Genomic DNA, 13,160 nt, shown 5'->3' with positions numbered 1-13,160 from the left:
GTCCCGTTCCACCCTCCTCGCCCGTCCGCCACTCTGACCACGGATGCCTCAGCGCTCGGTTGGGGAGCTCACCTGGGCGACCTTCACACCCAGGGCCTGTGGTCGCCCCAGGAGCTCGCTCTGCACATCAATGTCCGCGAGCTGCGAGCGATCCGTTTGGCCTGTCACACCTTCCGCACCCACCTGCAAGGCCGCTGTGTGACAGTGTTCACGGACAATACATCAGCCATGTTCTACGTGAACAAACAGGGCGGAGCCCGCTCCTCCCTCCTCTGCAAGGAAGCGATGCTCCTGTGGGACTTCTGCGTGACCCACGCAATTCACCTGGAAGCGTCCTTTCTGCCGGGAGTGCAGAACACGCTGGCCGACCATCTCAGCAGGTCGTTCCTTCTCCCACGAGTGGTCCCTCCGTCCCGATGTAGTACACACAATCTTCCAGAGGTGGGGGTTTCCCCAAGTAGACCTATTCGCGTCCAAGGAGAACAGGAAGTGCCACCTGTTTTGCTCGTTCCGGGGTCACTCGCCAGGCTCCCTGTCGGACGCCTTCCTGTATTCCTGGAAGGATCACCTCCTCTACGCCTTCCCTCCGTTCCCGCTCATACACCGAGTGCTACAGAAGCTGCGGAGGGACAGAGCCCGCCTCATACTCGTAGCTCCGGCCTGGCCGAGACAGCATTGGTACACCCTGCTGCTCGAGCTCTCCGTTCGGGATACCGTCCCCCTTCCATTGTGGCCGGACCTCATCACGCAGGACTTCGGCAGGCTCCGCCATCCGAACCTGCAGTCCCTCCATCTTACAGCTTGGTACCTGCGTGGTTGACCCACGCAGAGAGGGACTGTTCGGCAGCAGTCCAGCACGTCCTGCTAGAGAGCAGAAAGCCTTCCACTCGCTCCACCTATCTGGCGAAATGGAAGCGGTTCGCGCTCTGGTGTGACCAACGAGGCCTCAATCCCTTCGTAGTCCCTGTTCCTACCATCCTGGACTACCTCTGGTACCTTAAGGAGCAAGGTCTTGCGGTCTCCTCCTTGAGGGTTCACCTGGCAGCAGTGTCCGCCTTTCGTCCATCTGTGGAAGGTCGGTCCATCTTCTCCAACCAGATGGTTTCCCGCTTCCTTAAAGGCCTGGACCGCTTGTACCCGCCGGTGCGGCGTCCTGCCCCGACCTGGGATTTGAACCTCGTGCTGGCCAAGCTGATGGGTCCCCCCTTCGAGCCCTTGGCCACGTGCTCCCTGCTCTACCTCTCCTGGAAGACAGCCTTCCTCGTCGCCATTACATCTGCGAGACGAGTCTCTGAGCTCCGTGCTCTAATGGTGGGTCCACCCTACACTGTCTTCCACGGAGACAAGGTGCAGCTTCGACCGCATCCGGCCTTTCTCCCTAAGGTGGTCTCGGCCTTCCACCTGAACCAGGAGATCTTCCTCCCGGTCTTCTTCCCGAAGCCGCATGCCTCGCCTCAGGAGCAACAGCTTCACACCCTCGACGTCCGCAGGGCGCTTGCTTTTTACATCGAGCGGACGAAGCCCTTCCGGCGTTTGACCCAGCTGTTTATAGCAGTCGCCGACCGCATGAAGGGCGAGCCGGTCTCCTCGCAGCGGATTTCCTCCTGGGTCACAGCATGTATCCGGACCTGCTACGAGCTTGCTCGCGTGCCACCATGCCTCACTGCTCACTCGACGAGGGCGCATGCCTCGTCCGCCGCCTTCCTGGCCCATGTTCCCATCCAGGACATCTGTCGAGCGGCCACCTGGTCTTCCGTCCACACCTTCGCCTCCCACTACGCGTTGGTGCAGCAGACGACGGTATTACACTCCGCGGTATTACACTCCGCCACGTCTCACTCCGACCCCACCGCCTAGGTAAGGCTTGGGAATCACCTGACTGGAATGCATAGGAGCAATCACTCGAAGAAGAAGAAGAGACGGTTACTCACCGTAGTAACTGTTGTTCTTCGAGATGTGTTGCTCCTATCCATTCCAGACCCGCCCTCCTTCCCCACTGTCGGAGTAGCCGGCAAGAAGGAACTGAGGAGCGGACGGGCCGGCTGGGGTATATAACAGGCGCCATGGCGGCGCCACTCCAGGGGGTGCCAGCCGGCCCGCCGGAGTTGCTAGGGTAAAAAAGTTCCGAGGAGCCGTGCACGCGCAGCGCGCACACCTGACTGGAATGGATAGGAGCAACACATCTCGAAGAACAACAGTTATTACGGTGAGTAACCGTCTCTTTCCCATACCCTGGAAGGAGGAAGCCCTGCTTGGAAAACACACTGAAGTTAAGTACATTTCTGGCAATGTTTATTCCATGTTCCTTGTCACTGATCCTATTCATATTTATAATGCAGTGCAGCGGTTGGCTAGTGAACTTTGATGTGAGGGTGAAGAGGGACCATGTGGAACACGGGGCACTGGGGGATCCTCCCATGGGAAAATGTTTTGATACCTGTGAGATCAGGCGCATGCACAACATTCAAGAAGGCACCTTGGGAAGTCTGTAGTTGAGCGCCAGGGATAAAACAAGGAGCTAGCATCATCTGGGGAATGGTGACACCATCTACTGCTGGTGTGGAAATTCCCCCTCAAATGGTGTATAGGCCGTGCATGGCTGGTCCACTGTGTGGGGTGAATTTCACCCCATTTCTTTACCGTGATGCTCTGAGCAGTGCTCAGGGTGCAGGGTTCCTCTGGGATTGAGCACCTAGAGCCAGAGAAGGATCTGCCACGTGCGCCTGAATCAAAAGGCAAAGAATGCAGGAACAGACCAAAGCTTATTGCTAGGTCTTGGCAGAGCCCAGCAGAAACTCCAGGGACCATCCCAAGCCCCACTTTCTGAATCTTTTCCAATTCCAATGTACCTTTTTTGAAATGGAGTGACCACATCTGCATGCAGTATTCAAGATGTGGGCGTACCATGGATTTATACAGAGGCAATATGATATTTTCTGTTTTATTATCTATCCCTTTCTTAATGATTCCCAACATTCTGTTTGCTTTTTTGACTGCTGCTGCACATTGAGTGGATGTTTGGTCTGACCCAGTATGGCCATTCTTATGTTCTTATGTTTTCAGAGAACTATCCACAATGGCTCCAAGATCTCTTTCTAATTTATACCCCATCATTTTATATGTATAGTTGAGATTATGGTTTCCAATATGCATTACTTTGCATTTATCAACACTGAATTTCACCTGCCATTTTGTTGCTCAGTCACCCAGTTTTGTAAGATCTCTTTGCAACTCTTCGCAGTCTACTTTGGACTTAACTATTTTGAGTAGTTTTGTATCATCTCCAAATTTTGCCACTATGTTGAACAGCACTGGTCCCAGAACAGACCTCTGGGAAATCCTGCTATTTATCCCTCTCCATTCTGAAAACTGACCATTTATTCCTACCCTTGCTGTGTGTGACAAGAACCAGGGATGTGGGAGGGGGAAGGGACAGCCCTCTAACTGGGGGATGGAACCTGAGGCCCCCCCAGCCTGTGGGAGTGCTCTGCCAGGTGGATTAGCAGTTATAGGGGTATCACTGCCTCCTTCAGGTCTTCCTCTTGCATACTGACTCAGCCCCATGAAGCTGCCCCGCTCCAGGCCAGGGGTCCTGTTCGTGGCTTGCTAGCCGAGCGAGGGTCCTCCATGGGAAGGGGTGGGGTTAGCACCTGGCTGGCGTACGTGGCTTCCCGCCTGGTGTGCTGGCTTTGTGGGTCCCCTTCCCAGGCACCCGCCTCTCCCAGTCATAAGAACATAAGAACGGCCGTACTGGGTCAGACCAAAGATCCATCTAGCCCAGTATCTGTCTACCGACAGTGGCCAATGACAGGTGCCCCAGAGGGAGTGAATCTAACAGGCAATGATCAAGTGATCTCTCTCCTGCCATCCATCTCCATCCTCTGACGAACAGAGGCTAGGGACACCATTCTTTACCCATCCTGGCTAATAGCCATTTATGGAGTTAGCCACCATGAATTTATCCAGTTCCCTTTTAAACATTGTTATAGTCCTAGCCTTCACAACATCCTCAGGTAAGGAGTTCCACAAGTTGACTGTGCGCTGCGTGAAGAAGAACTTCCTTTTATTTGTTTTAAACCTGCTGCCTATTAATTTCATTTGGTGACCCCTAGTTCTTGTATTATGGGAATAAGTAAATAACTTTTCCTTATCCACTTTCTCAACATCACTCATGTTTTTATATACCTCTATCACATACCCCCTTAGTCTCCTCTTTTCCAAGCTGAAGACTCCTAGCCTCTTTAATCTCTCCTCATATGGGACCCATTCCAAACCCCTAATCATTTTAGTTGCCCTTTTCTGAACCTTTTCTAGTGCTAGAATATCTTTTTTGAGGTGAGGAGACCACATCTGTACACAATATTCGAGATGTGGGCGTACCATGGATTTATATAAGGGCAATAATATATTCTCCATCTTATTCTCTATCCCCTTTTTAATGATTCCTAACATCCTGTTTGCTTTTTTGACCGCCTCTGCACACTGCGTGGACATCTTCAGAGAACTATCCACGATGACTCCAAGATCTTTTTCCTGACTCGTTGTAGCTAAATTAGCCCCCATCATATTGTTTGTATAGTTGGGGTTATTTTTTCCAGTGTGCATTACTTTACATTTATCCACATTAAATTTCATTTGCCATTTTGTTGCCCAATCACTTAGTTTTGTGAGATCTTTTTGAAGTTCTTCACAATCTGCTTTGGTCTTAACTATCTTGAGTAGTTTAGTATCATCTGCAAACTTTGCCACCTCACTGTTTACCGCTTTCTCCAGATCATTTATGAATAAATTGAATAGGATTGGTCCTAGGACTGACCCTTGGGGAACACCACTAGTTACCCCTCTCCATTCTGAGAATTTACCATTAATTCCTACCCTTTGTTCCCTGTCTTTTAACCAGTTCTCAATCCATGAAAGGACCTTCCCTTTTATCCCATGACAGCTTAATATACGTAAGAGCCTTTGGTGAGGGACCTTGTCAAAGGCTTTCTGGAAATCTAAGTACATTATGTCCACTGGATCCCCCTTGTCCACATGTCTGTTGACCCCTTCAAAGAACTCTAATAGATTAGTAAGACACGATTTCCCTTTACAGAAACCATGTTGACTATTGCTCAACAGTTTATGTTTTTCTATGTAGCTGACAATTTTATTTTTAACTATTGTTCTTCTTCGAGTGATTGCTCCTATGCATTCCATGTAGGTGTGCGCGCCGTGCGTGCACGGCTCTTCGGAACATTTTTAGCCTAGCAACACCGGCGGGCCGGCTGGGCGCCCCCTGGAGTGGCGCCGCTATAGCGCTAGTTATATACCCCAGCCGGCCCGTCCGCTCCTCAGTTCCTTCTTCCCGCCCGTGATGGCAGTTGGAACTGTGGAGTGCTTGTCGTCCTCCACTTACCTAGCTCACCTTGGTTCTAGTTTGTATTTAGTGTATATAGTTAGTTGTTAAACTGAGTTAGTTGATTAGTTAGTAGTTAGATTAGGGGGAATTAGGGGGGCTTAGCCCCTCTTTTCCCGTCCGGTGCGGGTGTATGCCCAAGACACCGGGATTCAAGCCCTGCTTTCGTTGTCTCGGCGAGGGACATCGACCAGACAAGTGCCTCATTTGCAGGTCATTCAAGCCGCGAACTAAAAAGGAGCGGGACATTAGGTTGCGGCAGCTCCTTATGGAGTCGGCGCTTACCCCTGCGGTGCCGACTCCTCCGGCTCCGGCGTCGTCCTCGGTGTGGAGTGCTCCAGCGGTCCCCGGCCGGTCCGGTACCGAGACTGTTAAGAAACAGCCGGCACCGAAGCCCCGGCACCGTTCCCATTCACCATCTGGGAAACGGAAGCCTAAGCCCAAGGCTGTAGACTCTGCTACGCCAAGACCATTGGTCCAGCAGCCAGCAGTGGCGCCTTCGGCACCGTCCGTGACAGCGCACGGACCGTGCGCGGTACCGTCGACTCCGGCACTGGCTGGGCCGTCGAGTCCGGTACCCCCGCGCTCCCCGGTGCAAGCCGTGGTCGAGCTGCCTCTCCCGTCCACGCCCGAGACGTTCTCAACGGCGAGGGAGCTCATAGAGCTAACAGAGGCACCGAGCCTCCGGCCCCCGGCACCGCCGGTGCGGGCTGTTCCGTCAGCGGGTAAACCGGCCATGGTACGACCGGCCACCCCTGACAAACGGGATAGGAGGCAATCCAGGTCCCGCTCCCGGTCTCGATCCCGGAGACGGTCACCTTCCCGCCGTTCAAGGTCACGGCACCGGTCTCCATCACGGTACCGCTCTCCTTCTCGGCGCCGGTCGCAGTCCCGGTACCGCTCCTCATCGCGGTACCGGTCGTACTCCCGGAGGCGTTCCAGGTCCCGGTCCCGCTCTCCGGACCGTCGGCACCGAGGGAGGTCCGGATCCCAGCACCGCTCCCGACGCCATTCTCGAAGCCGCTCCCGTCGACGACGATCGAGATCGCGGTCGACCTCCCGCTACTCTCGCGGTCGGAGGTCCCGCTCCCGCTCCCGGCACCGAGATGATCGGCACCGGTACACGGCACCGTCCACGGACAGACTGGTGGCATCGACGGCGCAGTCTCTGAGCGCCTCTGCCCCCCCGTGGCCTTCCCACCAACCGTCGGTCGCTTCACACGACGGCAGCGGTGCAGATTACCGCGCGGACCCACAAGGACAAGACCTGGGTCCCCAGCAATGGGGTTTCTGGACCCCCTGGGCGGGTCACGAGGCTCAAGGCGCCCCCTTCCTCCCGCGACAGGGGCCTTCTGACCATGGGGTGCCGGAAGCCACCGTCAGCAGGCCCCCTCCATCGCCTCCGGCTGAGGTTCCACCGCCGCCTGTGCAGACGGAACATCCCGTAGAGACGGCGACCTCACACCCCATGGACGAGCCTCAGCCTCTGCCTATCGGTCAGGCCCACTCCTCGTCTTCCTCGCCCGACGAGGCGGTGGTGGGATCCTCGTCATCCGATCCCCCGCCGATTGACTTACGTGCCCATCAGGACCTCCTTCGTCGGGTGGCACAAGCAGTTAACCTTCCGGTAGCGGAGGTCGTCGAGGACGAGGACCCGATCACTAATGTGGTCGGAACGGAGGCCCCCATGCGAGTGGCCCTACCGTTTGTTCGGACGATCCAGAAAAATGCCACCACACTTTGGCAGTCCCCGGCGTCCATCCCTCCCACTGCCCGTGGAGTGGAGAGGAAGTACTCGGTACCCCCGACTGGGTACGAGTACCTGTACACCCACCCGACCCCGGACTCCCTAGTGGTACAGTCCGTGAATGACAGGGAGCGAAATGGGCAACCTGCGCCGGCTCCTAAGTCTAAGGACGCGCGCAGGATGGACCTCTTGGGCCGAAAAATATATTCGGCTGGCGGCCTCCAATTACGCATAGCAAATCAGTTGGTTCTCCTGGCCCGCTATGCTTATGATAACTTCGTAGCCCTCTCTAAATTTACGGAGTTGGTTCCAACATCCTCCAGGCAGGAGTTCTCAGCTTTGCTGGAAGAGGGCAAGAAAGCTACCAGGTCCTCCATTCAGGGTTCACTGGACTCTGCAGACTCCGGAGCCAGGACCTTGGCATCGGGAGTGACAATGAGACGGATCTCCTGGCTGCAATCATCCACCTTGCCGCCAGAGGTTCAGTATACTCTGCAAGACTTGCCCTTCGATACTAAGGGCTTATTCTCGGAGAAAACGGACTCTAGGATACAGACCCTTAAGGATGGGCGCATTGCCATCCGTACGCTAGGCATGCATACGCCTGCGACTCAACGGAGGCCTTTCAGGCAACAGCCCTTTCGGCCGTTCAATCAGTCCAGGTCTCGGCCGGACAATACACGCCGGGGCAGACTAAACCGCCGTAGGCCATCGGGCAATCGGCGTACCCAGTCCCAGGCGCCTTCCAAGGCCCCCCAAGGGCCGAAGCAGGCGTTTTGACGGGACGCACGAGGACGGCCCAGCAGTCTCTTCCCCGGATCCTTCCCCATTATTTTTCAATCGTCTTTCCCACTTCCTCCCGGCGTGGTCCCAGATTACATCGGACAACTGGGTGCTACGCACGGTAGAGTCTGGTTACCATCTCCAGTTTGTTTCGCCCTCACCCTCCCACCCACCCACCCCGTCCCTCTTCAGGGACCCCTCTCACGAGCAAGTCCTCCTACAAGAGGTCGAGTCTCTGCTGAGATTGGGTGCTATAGAGGAGGTGCCGAGCGATATGCGAGGCAGGGGATTTTACTCCCAATATTTCTTAATCCCCAAGGCGAAGGGAGGCCTACGACCCATACTCGACCTCCGAGAGCTCAACAAATACCTTGTCAAGCTCAAGTTTCGCATGGTAACCCTGGGAACTATCATTCCCTCCCTGGATCCGGGAGACTGGTTTGCCGCCCTCGACATGAAGGACGCGTATTTTCATGTCGCCATTTATCCTCCTCATTGGCGATACCTGCGCTTCGTTGTCAACAATACGCACTACCAATTCACAGTGCTGCCTTTCGGCCTCTCTACAGCGCCGAGGGTATTCACCAAGTGTATGGCAGTGGTGGCCGCGGCCATCCGCCGTCGTCGGATACATGTCTACCCCTATCTCGACGACTGGCTAGTCCGAGGACCATCCCGCCAACTGGTGGCGTCCCACATGGCCACGGTCCTAGCCCTGTTTCAGCGTCTAGGGCTCATGATAAATGCCGAGAAGTCGATGTTGACCCCCTCACAAAGAGTGGAGTTCATCGGTGCGGTCCTAGATTCCAACTTGGCCAGGGCCTGCCTGCCCCAACCTCGGCATCAGTCTCTGGTCTCTCTAGTTCGAGACCTACAAGCTTTCCCACGGACAACAGTGCGTTCCTGCCTCCGCCTTCTAGGCCACATGGCGTCGTGTACGTTCGTCACTCAGTACGCGAGGTTGCACCTTCGCCCATTTCAAAGTTGGCTCGCGTCAGTGTACCGGCCCCACCGCGACTCCATCGATATGGTGGTCACGCCCACGAAGCCAGCACTCGCTTCGCTCACTTGGTGGCTGGACCCAGCAGTCGTGTGTGCCGGAGTCTCTTTCCGCCCTCTTCAACCATCTGCCACTCTGACCACGGATGCGTCAGAGCTGGGGTGGGGAGCGCACCTAGCCGACCTGCACACCCAAGGCCTCTGGTCGCCCCGAGAGCTCTCCCTCCATATCAATGTCAGAGAGCTCCAAGCGATTCGCCTCGCCTGTCAAGCCTTTTGCCCCAGTCTCCAGGGGCGTTGCATCGCGGTGTTGACGGACAACACAACGGCGATGTTTTATGTCAACAAGCAGGGTGGAGCCCGATCTTCTCCGCTGTGCACAGAGGCGATGCTACTGTGGGACTTCTGCATAGCCCACTCCATTCACCTAGTGGCATCCTATCTTCCAGGGGTGCAGAACACGCTGGCCGACCGTCTGAGCAGGTCGTTCCTGTCCCACGAGTGGTCCCTCCGCCCAGATGTGGTTCACACGATTTTCCGGAGGTGGGGGTTTCCCCGGATAGACCTGTTCGCCTCCAGAGAGAACAGGAAGTGCCACCAGTTCTGCTCGCTCCAGGGTCGCGCCCCGGGCTCCCTGTCGGACGCATTCCTCTACCCTTGGACGGGTCACCTACTGTATGCCTTCCCTCCGTTCCCACTCGTACATCGGGTGCTTCTCAAGCTTTGGAGGGACAGAGCCCGCCTCATACTCGTCGCTCCGGCCTGGCCGAGACAGCACTGGTACACTCTGCTGCTCGAGCTATCGGTACGAGATCCCATCCCTCTGCCCTTATGGCCGGACCTGATAACGCAGGACTTCGGCAGGCTCCGCCACCCGGACCTGCAGTCCCTCCATCTGACAGCCTGGTACCTGAGTGGTTGACCCGCGCGGAGCGGACCTGTTCGGCAGCGGTCCAGCGGGTCCTGCTGGAGAGCAGAAAGCCCTCCACTCGCTCGACCTACCTCTCCAAATGGAAGCGCTTCGCCATATGGTGCGACCAGAAAGATCTGAATCCATTCGTCGTCCCTATCCCAACGATACTGGACTACCTCTGGTCGCTTAAAGAACAGGGTCTGGTGGTCTCATCGTTAAAGGTGCACCTGGCAGCGATATCGGCCTTCAGGCCACCCGTCGGTCACCGATCCATCTTCTCCGATCCTACGGTTTCCCGCTTCCTCAAGGGTCTTGAGCGTTTGTTCCCGCCAGTGCGGGCCCCGACTCCGCCCTGGGACCTGAATCTGGTCTTGGGCAGGCTCATGGGACCTCCCTTTGAGCCCATGGCTGCGTGTTCACTGCTCCACCTGTCGTGGAAAACAGCTTTTCTCATCGCAATAACCTCAGCGAGGCGAGTTTCCGAGCTCCAGGCCCTGACGGCTGGTCCTCCGTACACCATCTTTCATGCAGACAAGGTCCAGCTTCGGCCTCACCCGGCCTTCCTCCCTAAGGTGGTGTCAGCCTTCCATGTAAATCAGGACATTTTCCTTCCCGTTTTTTTCCCGAAGCCTCATGCCTCGAGTCGGGATCAACAGCTGCACACCCTGGATGTCCGCAGGGCCCTTGCGTTCTACATACACCGGACAAAATCCTTCCGGCGTTCGCCACAACTGTTCATAGCGGTTGCAGAACGTATGAAAGGCAAGCCGGTCTCCTCTCAGAGGATTTCCTCATGGGTCACCGCATGCATCAGAACTTGCTATGAGCTGGCTGGGGTGCCAGCTGACCGTCTTACCGCTCACTCTACGAGAGCGCACGCCTCGTCTGCCGCCTTCCTGGCCCATGTCCCCATTCAGGGCATCTGTAGAGCGGCCACCTGGTCCTCTGTCCACACCTTCGCCTCCCACTACGCGTTGGTGCAGCAATCCAGAGACGATGCAGCCTTCGGCTCCGCAGTCTTGCACTCTGCCACGTCTCACTCCGACCCCACCGCCTAGGTAAGGCTTGGGAGTCACCTACATGGAATGCATAGGAGCAATCACTCGAAGAAGAAAAGACGGTTACTCACCGTTGTAACTGTTGTTCTTCGAGATGTGTTGCTCCTATCCATTCCAGACCCGCCCTCCTTCCCCACTGTCGGAGTAGCCGGCAAGAAGGAACTGAGGAGCGGACGGGCCGGCTGGGGTATATAACTAGCGCTATAGCGGCGCCACTCCAGGGGGCGCCCAGCCGGCCCGCCGGTGTTGCTAGGCTAAAAATGTTCCGAAGAGCCGTGCACGCGCGGCGCGCACACCTACATGGAATGGATAGGAGCAACACATCTCGAAGAACAACAGTTACAACGGTGAGTAACCGTCTTTTTCAACTAATTTGCCCGGTACCGATGTTAGACTTACCGGTGTGTAATTGCCGGAATCACCTCAAGAGCCCTGTGCAGGGAGCCCAGGCGCGGAGCTCCGCTTCGTGGAGCCCAGAGATCAAAGTGACTGACAGCGCCATGCTGCATCACTCTACCCTAGAGACTTTGTGGGTCCAGCCGCAGGGACTTGCTCAGGATCGCCCAGGATGGACCTGTCTGAAGCAGGAATTGAACCCAGGCCTCTTGAGTGTCAGGCCTGTGCCCCGCCACTGGGTCCCCCACGCTTGCTTCCTTCCTAAGGGGGCTCCTACCTTATGAGCCTTGTTCCCCTCTGTTAACAATACAGCTGAGGCCATCTCCCCATCACACCCAGCTCCTCTGCACACCCACGGCCGGCCAGGCAGCCGCCCCGCACCCACCTGTCCCGTCTTGTCCCAGGTTACCCCACTCCTGTGAGGCGCAGCATGTAGGGACACAGCTGTGCCCATAGGGAGCTCACCACAGGATCGGAGCCTAAACCTGAGAGCTCTGTGGGGCAGGAGATGGCTTGTATGCCATGTCTGCCCAGCACAGGGCACCCTGCTCCGGGATGGGGCTGATGGGCCTGAATGCAGTTCGAAGGATGCTAATTATAGCTCAGCTTCTGCTCGTTACCATTAGTCATCTCCCAGCAGCACCTAGAGGCTGCAGCTGAGATCAGAGCTCCCTTGTGCCGGGCGCTGCCCAGACACAGTGTGAGAGACAGGCCCTGCCCCAGCTGGGATCAGGGCCCTGTTGTGCCAGGCGCTGCCCAGACACAGTGTGAGAGACAGGCCCTGCTCCAGCTGGCATCAGGGCCCTGTTGTGCCAGGCGCTGCCCAGACACAGTGTAAGAGACAGGCCCTGCCCCAGCTGGCATCAGGGCCCTGTTGTGCCAGGTGCTGCCCAGACACAGTGTGAGAGACAGGCCCTGCCCCAGCTGGGATCAGGGCCCTGTTGTGCCAGGCGCTGCCCAGGTAGGGTTGCCAATGTTCTACTTGCACCAAACCGAACACCCTTGCCCTGCCCCCTACCCTGCCCCTTCTCCGAGGCCCCGCCCCCTCTCACTCCACTCCCCTCCCTCCGTCACTCACTCTCCCCACCCTCACTCACTTGCTTATTTTCACTGGGCTGGCTCTGGAGGTTGGAGTGTGGGAGGGAGTGAGGGCTCTGGAATGCCGGCTCTGGAGTGGGGCCAGAAATGAGGAATTCAGGGTGAGGCAGTGGGTTGGGGTGCGGGGGGTGAGGACTTCAGCTGGGGGTGCAGGCTTTGGGGTGAGGCTGGGGATGAGGGGTTTGGGGGGTGGGAGGGGGTCAGGACTGGGACAGAGGTTGGGGCACAGGAGGGGATCGGGGTGAAGGATCTAGGCGGCACTTACTTCAGAAAGCTCCCGAAAGCAGTGGCATGTTCCCCCTCCGACTCCTACCCAGAGGCACAGCCAGGAGGCTTTGCATGCTGCCCTGTCTGCAGACGCCACCCCTGCAGCTCCCATTGGCTGGGAACCACGGCCAATGGGAGCTGTGAAGCTGGCGCTTGGGGTGGAGGCAGCATACGGAGCCTCCTGGCTGCCCCTATGCATAGGAACTGGAAGGGGGACATATCGCTACTTCTAGGTGCCGTGTGAAGCCACGTCAGGCAGGAAACCTGCCTTAGCCCCGCTGCGCCACTTAGTGGACTTTTAACAGCCTGGTCAGTGGTGCTGACCGGAGCTGCCAGGGTCCCTTTTCGACCAGGCCTTCCTGTCAAAAACTGGACACCTGGCAACAGTAGTGCCAGCCACTAGACCCTGCCCTTCCCCCTGCTGCTGTGTCGGGCCCCAGATCACTCCTGCGGATTGCACACAAAATAAAGGTTTATTAGCCACCGGCAAGCCCCAAACCT

This window comes from Mauremys mutica, chromosome 1 (assembly GCF_020497125.1).
Source record: "Mauremys mutica isolate MM-2020 ecotype Southern chromosome 1, ASM2049712v1, whole genome shotgun sequence".
NCBI classification, from domain to species: domain Eukaryota; kingdom Metazoa; phylum Chordata; order Testudines; family Geoemydidae; genus Mauremys; species Mauremys mutica.
This window is presented reverse-complemented; position numbering follows the sequence as displayed.